Source organism: Peromyscus californicus, unplaced genomic scaffold, assembly GCF_007827085.1.
Source record: "Peromyscus californicus insignis strain IS unplaced genomic scaffold, ASM782708v3 Scaffold_15__1_contigs__length_86483966, whole genome shotgun sequence".
NCBI classification, from domain to species: Eukaryota; Metazoa; Chordata; class Mammalia; order Rodentia; family Cricetidae; genus Peromyscus; species Peromyscus californicus.
Window position 1 is genome coordinate 74,015,482 of NW_026294447.1, and position 16,750 is coordinate 74,032,231.

Here is a 16,750-nt window from a genome sequence, read left to right on the forward strand (position 1 = left end):
CAAGCATATTTTTTGGACAAGAGCAGAAAGCAACTACATTCTTTGCCAAAACACCACAAGAATGGTTTCTACATCAGCTGCTAATATTCTTCCCTTCTGAAACCTCTTGAGCCGGGCATCCTTGGTCCAAATTTCCCTCAGCACAACTGTCTTCCATTGCTACTACTAAGATGACCAATTAAGGCCCAATTAAAATGTTCAACCACATTCCTAGTCTGAAGTCCCAAAGTCTTTCATATTCCTCCAAACAACAGCATGGTCAGGCCTGTCATAGCAATACTCCAATCCCTGGTACCAAGTTTTCTCTTAGTTACTATACCATTGCTGTGAAAAGATACCATGAGCAAGGTAACTGTTATAAAAGGAAGCATTTAATTGTGGGCGTAATACAATTTCAGAAGATTACTCCATTATCATCGTGGTGGTAGGCAGGAAGGCACAGTGCTAGAGTAGTTGGGAGCTTTACATCTTGATCCACAGCAGCAGGCAGAGAGAGAGAGAGAGAGAGAGAGAGAGAGAGAGAGAGAGAGAGAGAGAGAGAGACTGGGCCTGCCACGGGCTTTTGAAATCTCAAAGCCCGCTTCTAGTGACACACTTCCTTGAACAAGGCCACACCTCCTAATCCTTCCCAAACAGTTCCACTCCCTGGTGACAAAGAATTCAATATATGCACCTATGGGAGCCATTTGCTTTTAAACCACCACACCATGTATAAGGGTGACTGTGGAGGCCAGCAGAGAGTATCAGATCTCCTGGAATTGGATCTAAGCACCCAACACAAGTGCTCTAAATGGAACTTGGGTCCTCTGGATGAACAGTAAGTACTCTAAACCAATGAGTCATCTCTCTAGGTCTAATTGTGATGTCTTTTAAATCTCACCTATTATGGGAAAGTTAGTAAGATAGCCAAGGGAATCTCTCTTGGCACCAGTGAGAAGCCTAACAATATACAGGACCCCTTGCTTCAGGTTCACTCTGTAGTCTCCCCAAATCCAAGCCAGGGCTAACCTTCATTCTGAGCTTTCTCAAGCTACTCTACTCCCCAGAGAGCCTCACTCTGTGGCTAATAGATCTTTTCATACCCTCTTGGTACATGTATATGAGATGAGGGTGTCTATACATCCAAAGCAAATTTTGAGTGAGGGTCCATCGTAGCTCTACTGAGCATCCACAGCAATTTTACTGACTACTTACAAAGGACTATGTAATGTTTAAAATACAAAAGCACCTATTTTTGTCTGTTCCTACTGCTATGACAAAATGTCTCAGATTGGATGACTTATAAACAAGTTTATTTCCTGTAGTTATGGAGGCTAAGGAGACCAAGATCTATGCACCAGCAGTCTTTCTACATTTGGAGAAGGGGAATCTCTGTCCAAGATGGCAGTTTGTTGCTGAATGAAACCTTACACAGGGGGTGGGGAGAAAGCTGTGTCCTCAAATGGCAGAAGAGTTAGAAGAAGAAGGACTTGTCAGCTCTCTGAGCCTTTTTTATAAGGATGTTAATCCCATTTATAAGACAGAGCCCTCATGATTTCCCAGAAGGCCCCACCTTTTCCAACTACCATGATGGGAACTAAGCTTTACACACAAACTTTGAAGGGATTCAGACTTTCTGACATTAACATTAACAGTTAAGAAAAAAAAAAAAAGCACTCATGGGATCTTGCCTTCTTACATCATGACAAGACATAGTCATCCAAAAAGGCCATGCTTGAGAGTCATGTGATCAAGATAACCCCCTGCCAACATCACAAAAAGCCTCTAGTAACGTGTTAATTTTTTAAGTAAGCTTACAGTTTTGTGTTGGGCCACAGCCATTGCTTTCCTTGGCCACACATGGCTTGTCATGGATTGGGCAGGTCTGCTAGACCTCTGTCGCTGAAGCTAAGACATGGAATGTTACCACTAGAACTGAAATGCTTCTTAATTTCCTCACTGACCACACTTGAATTAATCTTCTACCTCATTAGAATATTGGTCTGAATTTATTATTGTTTACCACCCTCCTTTATTTTCCTATTTTGATCACAGAAATAATCACTCTTTAGCCATATATTACCTTCTTTTTATATTCACAGACATGGTAAAAATGAAATTATACTATAAATGGTATTTTTTTTTCCTTCTCAACATTATCTTTGGTAGTTATTCATATTGATCTGTAGAACATATATTCATTCTACTGTGTGTTTGTTTTCACTAAGTAAATAACACAGTTCCTCTCAGTGGACATGTTGAATTTCTCCTCTATCTTTTGTTCAAGCTCAGGTTATCATGAACAGTGTCACATGTGAGCACTGATAAAAATGCAGCATGAGGATACTTTCAGGATCACATGTTATACAAATTGGATTTGTTGGATGGTGACAAGTTGAATTTCAAAGGAGCTATATAGATTTACATTCTCATCTCAAATCTAAGCATTTGGATAAGCAGTTTCTCCTGCTCTCTTTATCACAGTGTTCCTAATCCATTCATCTGCAATGTCACACCTGTCATAAATAAAGTTTGCATATGTATGTGGTCTGTTTCTGAGGTCTCTATTATGATCTATTCATGGATCCATTTTCATTTGTTTCTGAACAATTACAATGCAAGAGTATGAACACACCTTATTCAAGCGTTGGCCTCTAGAAGGACAAGGCCCACACTTTTTTCTTGTTCATTAGGAATTTCTTAATTATTCTTGATCTTCGTTCTGCAGAAATTTTAGAACAGTTTGTGAAATCGCTGGCCAAAACAAGTTGGTTAAACTTTCAACTGGGATTAAATTTACCTATAAATCAATTTGAGGAGATTGATAACCTTTCAGTATTGATTCTACCTGTATTAAACATGCCACAACTCTGCACTTAGACATCACCTTTAATAAAGTGCAACAATTTTCTATAGGAAGACTTGTACATTTTTGGGCTAGATTTATTCCTCATGATCTAATTTTTATATGCTGCTGTAATCCTTTTCTAGGTTTAAATTTAAAAATCAGCTGTGGGTTTAATGGTGTATTTAAAAGAAACTGGCATGCATATCCTGGTTCTGGTTCCCAACAAACTAACTTTGCAACACTCTCTCTTTAATTCCAACAGCAAATGTTATATTTTCGTTCATCTGAGAATAATAATAATTCTAACTTTTCCTTTCCAGTCCTTGTAAATCTTAATACTTTTTTATTTTAGTAACTGGCCAGAATCTTCAAAAAAAAGTTGTGCAGCAATGTCATTTTGGGTTATAAAAGTGGGAAAGATTTAGCCTCAAATTGGATAGACTCTTGGTAGACAGTGGGTGCTCTGGGTGCCTGGCAGTGAACAGCTGAAGATTTAGCCTCAAATTGGATAGACTCGTGGTAGACAGTGGGTGCTCTGGGTGCCTGGCAGTGAACAGCTGGAGCTGCAGATGCTGCTTCTTGTAACTCAGCAGGAGAAGTCAGCTTGAGCCGGATTTGGCTGAAGACCAGAATCTCTCCAGGATGCCCCAGTCTGGTATAGAGTTAAAATTAAAGCTATGCAAAGACTTGATCATCAGTGTTCATGGCACCAGCATGCCCAGTAATCCCAAAGTAGAAACAGCAGAATGTTGATGAATTGGTAAACAAACAAAATGTCATATGCATGCAATGGGATTTTATTTGACATCATGAAAGAATGAAATACCAATGCATGCTAGAACATGGATGAACTTCAAAACCATTATAATCAGTAAAAATGTCACAAAGCAAATATCATATGATTTCATTTTTGTTAAATATCTGAAACAAATAAATTTCCAGAGTCAGAAAGATTAATATCATCTAGGGGCTCTGGGTTGGTATATAGGGTAAGTATAAATGGATGTGAGGTTTCTTTTTTAGGGTGGTAAAAATATTCTAAACTCAGCTTGTGGCAAAGGCAAAATTAGGTCATTAAAATGATATATAACATAATTTTGTATAATTCTATAAATATACAAAAATTTGACTTACACCCTTAAAATGAGTAAATTCATGGAATAAAATTTATACCAATGAAACTTGTTTGGTGTTTGTGATGGTTTGAATGAGAATGACCCCATAGGTTCTTATGTTTGAATGTTTCATTCCTGGTTGATGAAATGTTTGGAAGGATTAGGAGGTGTGGCCTTGTTGGAGGAGATATGTCACTGGGAGTGGGCCTTGAAGTTTCAAAAGCCCAAGCCAGTCCCAGTGTGTCTCTCTTTCTGCCTGCTGCCTGCAGATCAGGATATAAAGCCATCATCTAATGCTCTAGCACCGTGCCTGTCTGCTTGCCACCATGATAATGGATTGCTTACTGAAACTGTAGGCAAGCCCCTAATTAAGTGCTTCCTTTTATAAGAGCTGCCTTGATTATGGTGTCTCTTCACAGCAACAGAACAGTAATTAAGACAGTGTTCTTCCCAGATCTCCTGGTCTCCCTTTTTTTTGGTTTTAGGTGTCCACCCTCCAGCTCATGAAAAATGCTGCTGCTTGTAGCTTACCCTCCAATGAAGCAACAGCATCTGGATGCCTGGAAGATGTGTACTCTTCTTGTCATACTCTATAGTGAATGCTTGGTACCTGATAGGAAGCCACATAAACTTCACTCCCTGACTTGAAATTGGGACAAACTGTGGTGTGATGACTGCTGCAGAGCTCCTGAACCATAGTTTGGCAGCACAAAGTATCATTAGCTGATTTTAAAATAATAGGAATAGTAGGAAGTTTTAGTTCTGATTACTTTTGGTTTCTGCATTTCCTAGGATATTAGTTTTATCTTTTAATCTTTTAATCCCCTAATTAGATAGTTTTTGTAAGTGAATGTTGCAACTCTAGGAGAAAGGTATCCTGACTGTTCCGGAGTCAGGCAATACCTTGAGCTGCTAGGACAGCTCAACTCCGGAGGGAAAGGTATCTTGACTGTTTGGGAGTCGAGTTATATATCTTTAGTTGGGGTGTGATGGGGGATGGTTTCCCTGCAGGATATAGAAATCCTGCTCCTCTCCTGGAGAGCCGCTGCAGCTGAGCTTTGCTCAGTCCCCACTTAACAAGGCTTCCCAGCAGAGCTCCGCTTCTTCTCTGGTCTAAGATGTTGCTTCTTTTGCTTCACTCTGCTAAAGGGGAAACCCCTGCAGAAATGTAGCAATCTCCTCTGGCTCTAGTGAAAAGTTGTTACTTTTCTGCTCTGCCTTGCTCAGTCCCCTAAAGGAATGTCTCTGCAAGTTTTTTTTTTCTGCTCAGTCCACTAAGGGATGTCTTAGCAAGGTTCTTCTCTATGCCAGTGAATGAAGATCTTCACACCCAAGACTCTTTTGAGAACGAGATTATTTGGGAAGGAAGAACAGGCCACAACTGAACAGGCAAGGTAGTTTATATAGGATTTCTCAGGGGCAGAGGTTCTCCAGGGAGATTTTCTGTCCAGAGATTGGTTAGTTTCCCTGCTCAGGGATTGGTTAGTTTCATTGGTCAGGGACAGAGATGGCCCTGATTTCAGAGCCAAACTGTGTTTCTTTCACTGGCCTTTCTTAGCCTTTTAGCTCTAAGTCTAAGGCCAGGGCATATTTCTTTCACTGGTTCTGATTCTAGGGACAAAGTGTGTTTCTTTGGAACTGGTCTCAACATCAGGGCATGTTTCTTTGGTTCTGGGTTCAGGGACAAAGTGTTTCTTTCTCTGGCTTGGGTCCCAGATCCAGGCTGTGTTTCTTTCCCTGGTTCTGGGTTCCAGGGTCAGGGTACTACTTTCCTGCTCTGTGATTGGTTGGTTTTACTGGTCAGTTGGCCCGGGGCAGTGATGGCTCTGATCTCAGAGCCAAACTGTGTTCTTTCACTGGCCTTTCTCAGCTTTTTGGCTCCAATGCTAAGGCCAGGGCATATTTTTTTTTTCCTACTGGCTCTGATTCTAGGGATAAAGTGTGTTTCTTTGGCACTGGTTTCAGAGTAAGGGCATATTTCTTTGGTTCTGGGTTTAGGGATAAAGTGTTTCTTTCACTGACTCACATCCCAGATGTGTTTCTTTCACTGGTTCTGGGCTCCAGAGTCAGGGTGGATTTCTTTAGCTAGCCCCCTTTCCCTATACTTTTCCTAGTCAATATGTGTTTATATCCATTCATGTTCACCACATTTATGTCACATCCTAATAAATTAAATTTCTTTTACACTTAAATATTTCCAGTGTCACCAACTACTATTTTCAAAGAGAGTTTATTTTCTGAGTTCTCAGTTCTGCTTTTGTTAAAAACTGAGTATGTGTGTGTGTATGCATGCCAATGCCTATGTTTACACATGGTGTGTTTGTGTATAAACCTATGTTTACACATGGTGTGTATGTGTGTGTGTGTATACCTATGTTTGCACATGCTGTGTGGGTGTGTGCTTATGTTTGCACATGGTGTGTGTGTGTGTGTGTGTGTGTGTGTGTGTGTGTTGATGCCTTTGTTTGCACATGGTGTGTGTGTGTGTATGTGTGTGTTGATGCCTTTGTACATGGTATTGTTTGTGTGTGTGTGTGTGTGTGTGTGTGTGTGTGTGTGTGTGTGTGTGTGTTTGTGTGTGTGTGTGGTCTAGAGGTCAACCAGGAATGTCTTCCTTTATTGCAATTTATTTTATTTTAAATAAAGTTTTATTAAAAAGATTAAACTTAGGGTGTCAAGAGTTAATAGATATTTACAAGGTAAAATTATTTTATTTCTTTTTTGAGACAGGGTCTCCAAGTGAACCTGAAGCTTGTTGTTTTGGATAGACCAGTTGGTCAGCAAGCCACTGGGGTCTGTCTGTCTCTGCCTACTCCAGCTCTGGATTGTAGGCATGCACCACCACATTCAACTTTGATATGGATGCTGGATATCCGAACTTATGTCCTCCTGCTTGATCAGTGAGGGCTTTATCCACTGAGGTATCTCACTAGCCTCTGGATTTATATTCAGTATGTGTGTGTGCATGTATGTGTGAGCGCACATGTATGCGTGTGTGTAGAGTCAAAGGACATCCACCTCTTACGAGACAAGGTCTCACTAGGCCTGGAGATGGCCAACTGGGCTGGACTGGGTGGCCAGCAAGTCTCAGGGATCCTCCTGTCTGCACCTCCCCAGCCTTGGAATTAGAAGCATGCACCCAGCATTTTTACCTGGGCTTGGATAATCGATCTCAGGTCCTCACGATGGCATGGCAATCGCATGGAGCCATCCGTTCCCAGCCTGGGTCTGGATTTTTTTTTTTTTTTTTTTTAAGATCTTTTATTTATTTACGTATACAGCATGTATGACTGCAGGCCTGAAGAGGGCGCCAGATCTCATTATAGATGGCTGTGAGCCACCATGTGGCTGCTGGGAATTGAACTCAGGACCTCTAGAAGAACAGTCAGTGCTCTTAACCTCTGAGCCATCTCTCCAGCCCTGGGTCTGGATTTTTATTTCACACCTCGAAGGTAAGATTCTACTACCTCGAAAGTGCCATTGTCTTGAGAATACAACGGTAAAACTGTCCTTGTCTTCTGGCTTGCCTACATTTTTTCCTAGGTTCTTTTCCTGTCTTCTTTCTTTGCTCTTCTGGAATGTTCTGTATTTTGTCAGGTGTGAGTGTCCTTTAATTATCTAACTTAGGATTTGGAAACCTCCAATCTGAGTATTCTTGTCTTTCATCTAGTTGAAAAAATTCAGCCTTTATCTTCACAAATACTCCCTTTGTTGATTCTGCCCTGTGCTTCAGGGTGTAAGGTAGCAGATCTTACTCTGAATTTAGGGATTCTTTGATTATATTGTCCTAATTATGCTTCGCTTAAGCCCTTTTCTCACTTCACTAACCTTTCTTTAACTGTGTACAAACTGCCATCATCTCTTTGACTCTGTGTTTCAGAATATATTATATATTCATATATTAAATATACTAAATATATGCATGCCTTTTCCAAAAATATATTTTTCTTAAAAAAAAACTTGTCCAGTCATTTTATAATTTATTACTAATATCATCAAGATCTTGTTTTGTTTGAAGTTCTGAGGATCAAACCCCAGCTCTTTCACATGCCATGCAAGCAATCTACCTCTTTCCTTACACCTTTAAAGAAGCAGTTGGGGGACTGAAGAGAGCTCAGTGGGGAAGAGCATCAGAAGCTGAGTTTGGATTCTCAACACCCAGATAAAAGTCTGAGTATGACCAGGTATGTCTGTGACACCCATGCTGTGGGAGGGAAGACACAGGAGAGTCACTGGGGATTCTCGTCACCAGCCCAGCTCCTGGTGCTCTGACAGACTTTGTTCCTACAGGATGTGTGGAGTGACGAAGCAGGACATCTGATGTCTGACTCTGGCTTCCACAAGCATGGTGGGATTGGTCAGTTCCTTCCCCTTCTGTGTGATTTAAGCCTGGGTCCAGATATTGGAAGGATAGCAACACCATCTCTTCTTTGTAGAGTGAGCAGTTTTTACCTTTCCCCAAACGTAATTTCATTCCATGAGCTATTCCATTTTCTGGCTTTCCACAAGGTTCAAAAGGCCTCTAGACCGGCCTAACATACAGACTGATGGCGCATGTGGACAGTAGGAGCTATAAATGTAGCTCAACACAAAAGGGTAAACTTACTTAAAACACTATGAAGGGAGGATTTTTTTTTTAGATTGAAAGAATATGTTTATGCCAGGCGGTGGTGGCGCATGCTTTTAAACCCAGCACTCGGGAGGCAGAGGCAGGCGGATCTCTGTGAGTTCGAGGCCAGCCTGGGCTACAGATCAAGTCCCAGGACAGACAGGGCAACACAAAGAAACCCTGTTTTGAAAAAACGAAACAAGTGTTCATTATTTATCTCTCCCCCCCCCCACAAAATTTTTTTTATTTACTTAGCAACTCAGTCACATGATTCTTCCAAGAACAAACTTTGTAGATGACAGTCCCGTGGCAAGATAAGGTTGCCACTACTGGTAGAGCGCGCCTCTAGGCGGGCTTTGGTTCAGTTTGCTATACTACCACATGGGGGCAGTATGAAATAACAGAAGGGAGACCAAGAGCCTGGCTTTCAAACCATATCCCAGAATTTGACAAAACTTCAGCATTTTATCCTTGAGATTTAGAACTCAAGTCCTCGTGAGTGTTAGGCATTCACTCATCACCGAGAAACACTCTCAGTTCAGAACAAAATGTTTTAACCATTGGGTGAATTTCCAGTCAGACTCAACTAGACTGTACTAGATCTAATCAAAACACTGCAATTTGGAGAGTGGAGATATTGCCAGATAGTTTTGTATGATGAAAAATCCTTTAATTTACTTAGAGTTTATCTTTACCAAAAACTGTGGTTATTTTGTTTGAATAAATTACAATAGGTAGAAATTCAGGCTAAATTAAAGAATTATGCCTTTTTTTTTTTTTTTTTTTTTTTGAGACAGGGTTTCTCTGTGTAACAGCCCTGGCTGTCCTGGAACTCGATTTGTAGACCAGGCTGGCCTCAAACTCACAGAGATTCACTTGCCTCTGCCTCCCAAGTGCTGGGACTAAAGGCGTGCACCACCACCGCCCTGGCTGAATTATGCATTCTTTTATAATGTATAGTATGCAATATATTTTATTGTATTATAATTTATATTATCTTCATTATGCTCATGTCTATGTTAATTACTTAAGTGCCAATGGGTTGACTCTTTTATTCACACATTTGGAAAACCAAAATTCCTAGGATAGCTAAAACAATCTTATATAATAAAAGAACTCTGGAGGTATCACCATCCCTGATTTCAAGTTCTATCACAGAGCCATAGTAATAAAAACAGCATGTTTTTGACATAAAAGCAGTCAAGTAAATCAATGGACTGGAATCAAAGATCTAGATGTAAATCCGCACACCTATGGACACCTGATTTTTGACAAAGAAGCCAAAATTATACAATGGACAAAAGAAAGCATCTTCAACAAATGGTATTGGCATAACTGGATGTCAGCATGTAGAAGAATGCAAATAGATCCATATCTATCACCCTGCACAAAACTTAAGCCAAGTAGGTAAAACACCTCAACATAAATCCAGTCACACTTAACCTGATAGAGGAGAAAGTGGGGAATAGTCTTGAAAGAATTGGCACAGGAGACAACTCTCTGAATAGAACACCAGTAGCACAGACACTAAGACTGACAATTAATAAATAGGACCTCATGAAACTGAAAACCTTCAGTAAGGCAAAGGACACCGTCAATAGGACAGAACGGCAGCCTACAGAATGGGAAAAGATCTGCAGCAACCCCACATCCAACAGAGGGCTGATTTCAACAATATATAAAGAACTTAAAAAAAAACTGGACATAAAACCCCAAATAATCCAATTAAACAGAGAATTCTCATCAGAAGAATCTTAAATGGCCGAGAAACACTTAATGTTCAACATCCTTAGCCATCAGGGAAATTGCAAATCAAAATGACTCTGAGATACCATCTGACTGACACCTGTCAGAATGTCTAAGATAAAAAAACACTGACAACAGCTTATGCTGGAGAGGATGTGGAGCAAGGGGAACACTCCTACACTGTTGGTGGGAGTGCAAACTTGTACAGCCACTTGGGAATCAGTATGGCAACTTCTCAGAAAATTGGGAATCAATCTACCTCAAGACTCAGCTATACCAATCTTGGGCATATACCCAAAGGATGCTCGATCATACTACATGAACACTTGTTCAACTATGTTCATAGCAGCATTATTCATAATAGCAAGAACCTGGAAACAACCTAGATACCCCTCAACCAAAAAATGGATAAAGAAAATGTGGTACATTTACACAATGGAGTAATGCTTAGCTGTTAAAAACAATAACATGATGATATTTGAAGGCAAATTGATGGAACTAGAAAAAAAAATCATCCTGAGTGAGGTAACCCAGACCCAGAAAGACGAACATGCTAGTACTCATTTATAAGTGGATATTAGCTGTAAAAGCTGTAAAGTGGATAACCACGCCACAATTCACAGACCCAGAGAAGCTAGGTAACAAGGAGGACTCAAGAGGAGAGGGAATAGAAGAGATCTCATGGGTGGACTGGGGGCAGCTGGGGATAGGAGCATGAGGGATCAGGTTGGGGGGCTGGATGGAAGAGGAGAGTACTGAAACAAATGACTGGAAAGGGTGGTTGTTTCAGTGTCAGGTAGAAACCTGGGGCAAGGGAAACTCCCAGGAATCTACAAGGATGACCCCAGCTAAGACTTCTAGCAATAGCAGATACATAGCCTGAACTGGACATCTCCTGTGACCAGGCAAGACTTCCAGTAGAGTGACTGAGACACCAACCCAACCACACAATCTTCAACCTACAGTCTGTACTACCTATGGGATGTGCTGGGATAAGGATGGCACAAAGATTGTGGGAGTGGCCAACTAATGCCTGTTCTAGCCTGAGACCCATGCCATGAGAGTGAGCCCACCCTCAACACTGCCTGGAGCACCAGGACTCAGAGGCTGGATGGCCTAGAGACCTAGGATAGAACCAAACACGACTGGAGAAAAAGAAAGTCAATATAATGGTGCCTAATGGTGTTCTGTTATACTCATAGATTGATGCCTACCCCGACTGTCATCAGAGAGACTTCATCCAGTAATTTATGGAAATGGATGCAGAGACCCACAGCCAAACATTAGGCTGAGCTCAGGGAATCCTGCTGAAGAGAGTGGGGAGGGAGTGTATGAACCAGAGGGGTCAAGGACATCACAGGAAAATGCACAGAGTCAACCAACCTGAACTCATAGCTCAGAGTCTGAACCAACAACCAGGGAGCCTACATGGGACTGACCTAGTACCACTACATATATGTGATAGTTGTGTAGCTTGGTCTTCTTGTGTGACTCCTAAAAGTGGGAGCAGGGGCTATCCCTAATGCTTTGGCTGGCTTTTAGGAACCTATTCCTCATACTGAGTTGCCTTGCCAGCCTTAATACAAGGAGAGGTGCTTAGTCTTACTGCAACTTGTTATGCCATGTTTTGTTGATATCCTTTCTGAACAGAAACAGAGGAGGAGTGAATGGGTGGTGGGCAGGGGGGAGGTGAAGGGAGGGAATCAGAGGAGAGGAGGGAGGGGAAACTATGGTTGGGATTTAAAATAAATAAATAAATTTAATTAATAAAAAGTTCTGTTAATATGAAGATAATAAATTAGTTGTGAAAAGTTTTGCACAAACAGAAGAGCAGGAATGAATAAAATTCATATTTGTAATAAAAGAAAAATGCAAATCTGCCAATGTCTATTTTTCAGGATAAATTCTTGTCATTTTCAAATATCTCTAATAACCTAAAGCTTTTAAAACACAATTAAATATTGTATCATTTCATTTTCAAGTAATTTGAGTTTTTATTTCTTTGTCTTTACAATAAATGTGCTATCACTGCCAGTTAAATCATTATCTGCTTAAGACTTAAGGTGATTTATGTAAGGTCGTGGCAATCACAAAGAAAAACTGGTAATAGATACACAGAAGATAAACAGAATGAATCAAACAGTACTATTATAAAAGTCAAATTACCAAGGAAGACAGTAATAGAAGAACAAGGGGACTATAAAAAAACAAGAAGAAGCACCAAAAGGTAAAAATAAAGCCCTCGCTCATGAGTTACTTTGCATGCAAATGGGTTAAATTCTTCAGTTAAAATCTACAGACTAGATTTTTTTTTAAGTGACAAGACCCAATTTTGTGACTTATTTCCAGGGCAGGTAGACAGAAGTGAAATGGTAGAAAAGGATATCCATGCAAATGGTGACTAGAACAATGGGAGTGACCGTCCTGATATTAAAAAAAAAAAAAAAAAAAACCTTTAACTAGGGCTAGAGAGATGGTTCAGTGATTAGGAACACTGGCTCCTTTTCAGAGGACCTGGATTTGATTTTTAGAAACAGTATAGTAGCTCACAGCTGTCTGTAACTTCAGTTCCAAGGTAATGATGCCCTCTGTGGGCACCAAGCATGTACATAGTACATAGACATACATGTAGGCAAAACATCCATACACATAAAATTTAAAAATTAATTGACAACAGTCAGAATAAACAAAGATCATGATAAACAAATAAAAGGGGTTAATTGACCAAGATGATATAACAGCTGCAAACACACACGCACACACACATATCTCACCCAATATAGAAAGCTGATGGCAACAGAAATGAACAGCAAGATAGAGAGCAATACAGTCACCACAGCAGACATTAGGACCCCACTTTCAGCAATGGATTGATTTTTCCAGACAGGAAATTAATAAGAAAAACAACACACTAACAACATAGAATAAATGGATCAAACAGACGCCATAGAACATTCCATCCAACAGTAGCACAATATACCTCTTTCTCCAGTTCAAATAGAATGTCTCCAGGAGACTTGAGCAAGTAATCAAGTGTCACAAAGTGTATGATTGGGATCCTATCAAATACTTTCTGACTGCATGAAATGAAAAGATGTGGAAATGAAGCAACAAACGCCCGAACAAATAACAAAGAATAAATCTAAGGGAACTAAAAGGCTAGGTACTCCTATGCACTCCTGTGATCCCAGGAGAGCGGAGCATGAAGATCATGAGTTTGAGGGCCTGGCTACATAGAGAGTTCCAGGTCAACCTGGACTCTTGCTGAAACCCTGTCTCAAATCAAAAGGTGGAGGCAAGGATGAAAATATCATCAGACAAATGAAAGTGGAAATAAAAGCATCAAATGTAGCAAGATGTAGTGAGAGCAGTCTCAAGAAGGAGCCTACAGTTCACAAAAAGAAGTTGTAATATTTATATTAAGAAATATGAAATATCTGAAACAATCACATTTTATACCCCAAGGAACAAACTAAGCTCAAAGTTACAAAGGGAAGCAAATAAAGATTAGATCACAAATAAGTGAGACGGACGTTAGGGAAAAAAAACAAAACCTGTCTACAGCAGATTTAGGGATAGAATCATACGATCTAAGTCACCCTCTAAAACCTTTCCGTGGAGAATTTAAAGTCATCTGTACTGGTAGTTTGTTCTCCTAGGCTAGTGGAACCTAAGGCAACTTTTTTTTTCTTTTTCCAGAATGTAACATCAATTTCATAATCTATGCATCAACAAAATTCCAAAGCCTAAAGGTCCCATGAGTGAGAACCAAAGAAAGATAACACTATCAGACACCAGAATAGAAATATTCAAGGTCTTGAATATTCAAAATGATAGCTCATAAAATGAATTATTCATAATATATGTAAAGAAAGTTTGAAAGGTAAAAATAAGCTCAATGAATAAAAATGCCAAGAAACAAGTAAGGTTTAGAAAACAAAACTTGTAGAAATGAAAAACATAATAAACAACTCAATGGACAAGGAAAGAGAAGAAAGAAAGTGAACTGAGAGGTCTGCTCACCAAACCACTCACAATGCAAATATTCAGAAATGTAGCATGAATCTTAAAAGGTCATATTAATAAAAACAAACCCAGAGCCAGGTATTGGGATGAATACTGAAAGATCAGAGAGGCAGAACAGGCCACAGCTAACCTCACCTCACCAACTTCTTAGCTAATCTTTTTTCCTCAAACTGAAAGCCTCTGAATCCTCATCTGGAATGAATCTCAGCTGAACTACTGCTAAAAGCCTAAAAGCTTAACCAGGCTCTAGATCCTGGTCCTCATGCCTTATATACCTTTCTGCTTCCTGCCATCACTTTCTGGGATTAAAGGTGTGTGTCACCATGCCTGGCTATCTCCAATGTGGCTTTGAACTCACAGAGATCCAGATGTATCTCTGCCTTTGGAATGCTAGGACTAAAGGTTGTGTGTGCCACCACTTCTATGTCTGTCTAGTGGCTGTTCTGTTCTCTGATCCCAGATAAGTTTATTAGGGTGCACAATATATTAGGGAACACAGTATCACTACACAGAGAAGCATTAAATGGAAAAAAATCTAAGAATTCCTAAGAGACAAAGGACAGTCTGACGAGGCCTAACAAAACAGTAAGCTGAGCATACAAATGAAGAAGTTGCGAAGAGAGAGGCTGAGAGAGAGAACTCGGTGTCAAACCTCTTGTTACTCTTGTGAAGGACCCGTGTTCACATCTTAGCACTCATAACCATCTATAATTCCACATGGGGGGGGGAATCTGACATCATCTTCTGACCCCTATGGGCACATAAATGAATGCAGGCAAAATACTCACATACAAAATAAAATAAATCCAAACATTTTTTTTTTAAAAAAAGAAGTTACAAAAGGAATTGCAGAATAACACAAAGAAACAATGAATGCATTCCCCATCTGTAGGGGGGTGCACACTTATAATCCCAGTGCTCAAGAGGCTGATAGGGCAGGGCAAAGTTTTCTCCATCTTGTCTCAACTGGCACCACCTTTGGATTAGTCTGAAACTACCCATGCCCCTTTCTACCTCTGCTGTGAAAAGTCCCATGGGAAAGTACGAACCCTCTTCTAGAAACTTGGGGTCAAGATGCCCCAGCAAATTCCATGAGTTTTTTTTTTTTTTTGCGCGGGGGATGGGGGGGGGGTGGGGGGGGCGGGGGGGGGGGGGGGACTTCTGTAAAACTGCTTGCTTGCTTGATTGCTTTACTTCCCTCTGCAATGACCAACCAGGATGCAGTTTTTCTGTCTTTGCCTTTTAAAATCTCCCTTTAAAATGCATTCCAGGTTGCTCTGTGAGAAGTGCTTCTCTCCAGGAAGTCACGGGCTTAATACAGACTCTCAATTTGGACTTTGGTTGTGCAGAGTGGTCTTTAGGTCTCAACCCTCTAACACTGCAAGTTTGTAAAACTTTCAAGTTTGAGACCAGCAAGTTCCTTTCTCCCAAAAGAAAGAAAGGAGGAGTGGAGAATGAAGGAGGGACCCAGAGACAGAAGAAAAGATAGAGGAAATGAATAAATGCATTTAAAACCCAAAGACCCATCCAAGGTAAAAAATATCTCTTCAAGGAGGTAAGTGAGAGGGCCAGTGCTCTAGAAAAACTGACCAGAGACTGAAAAACAATATGAAAAAGAACAACTGTAGCTACAAAGATGAAAAACAATGAAATAAAAAACACAGTGAGAATGAGGAATAAGTTCTAGTGGTCTACATAGGGCAATTACGTATTTCAGAAATAACACAGGAAGCAACAGGGGAACTCTCAAGGGCACACTGAGCTGGGATCCCATACACGATGGGAGTGCATCTTAAAGACAACCCAGATTCAGTGTTTCCTAATTTCCCACCCCCCAAGCTGGCAACAGAAGGAAGCCCAGACAGGCTCTTCCTCCTATGCCCATCCTCATGCCATCTGTGGCCAACAGGAGTATATAGTCTCAGGCCAGCCTGACAGTAAGTAAGAGCCCTAACAACTAATTGCTGGCAAAGAGCACTCCAATTCTTCTCTGAGAAAACAGACAGGTCAGGGCACTGCGTCACCAGGCCCCACCACAAGGAGCAGTGAAGCCCTTTGTCCTTACAGAACTGAGGCTGCCCTCTACCATCTAGAGACATGGGTGGGGGTGGGGTGGCCTGGTGGGGGTGGGGGCCAGCCAAAGGCTCTCCACCAATTTCTTTATTTCTGTGGACCAGAGATTTCCCTCTCCTTACTGAGGACTCCAGCTGCTCAGGTTATAGAAATCCCCATTGCTTCTTCTTTAGAAATAGCTGAGGAAAACAGGAGCTCCCTTACAAGCTCTCACTGACACTTGCCAGGTGCTTAGAGTACTTAAACTCACAGCACAGTGCTCTAAGAGACATTAGGGAACAAAAAATTGATAAAGAAAAATGAGCTTATTTACAGTGTGACCAAATCCAGGAGAGAAAGACTCCTGGTTTGTTT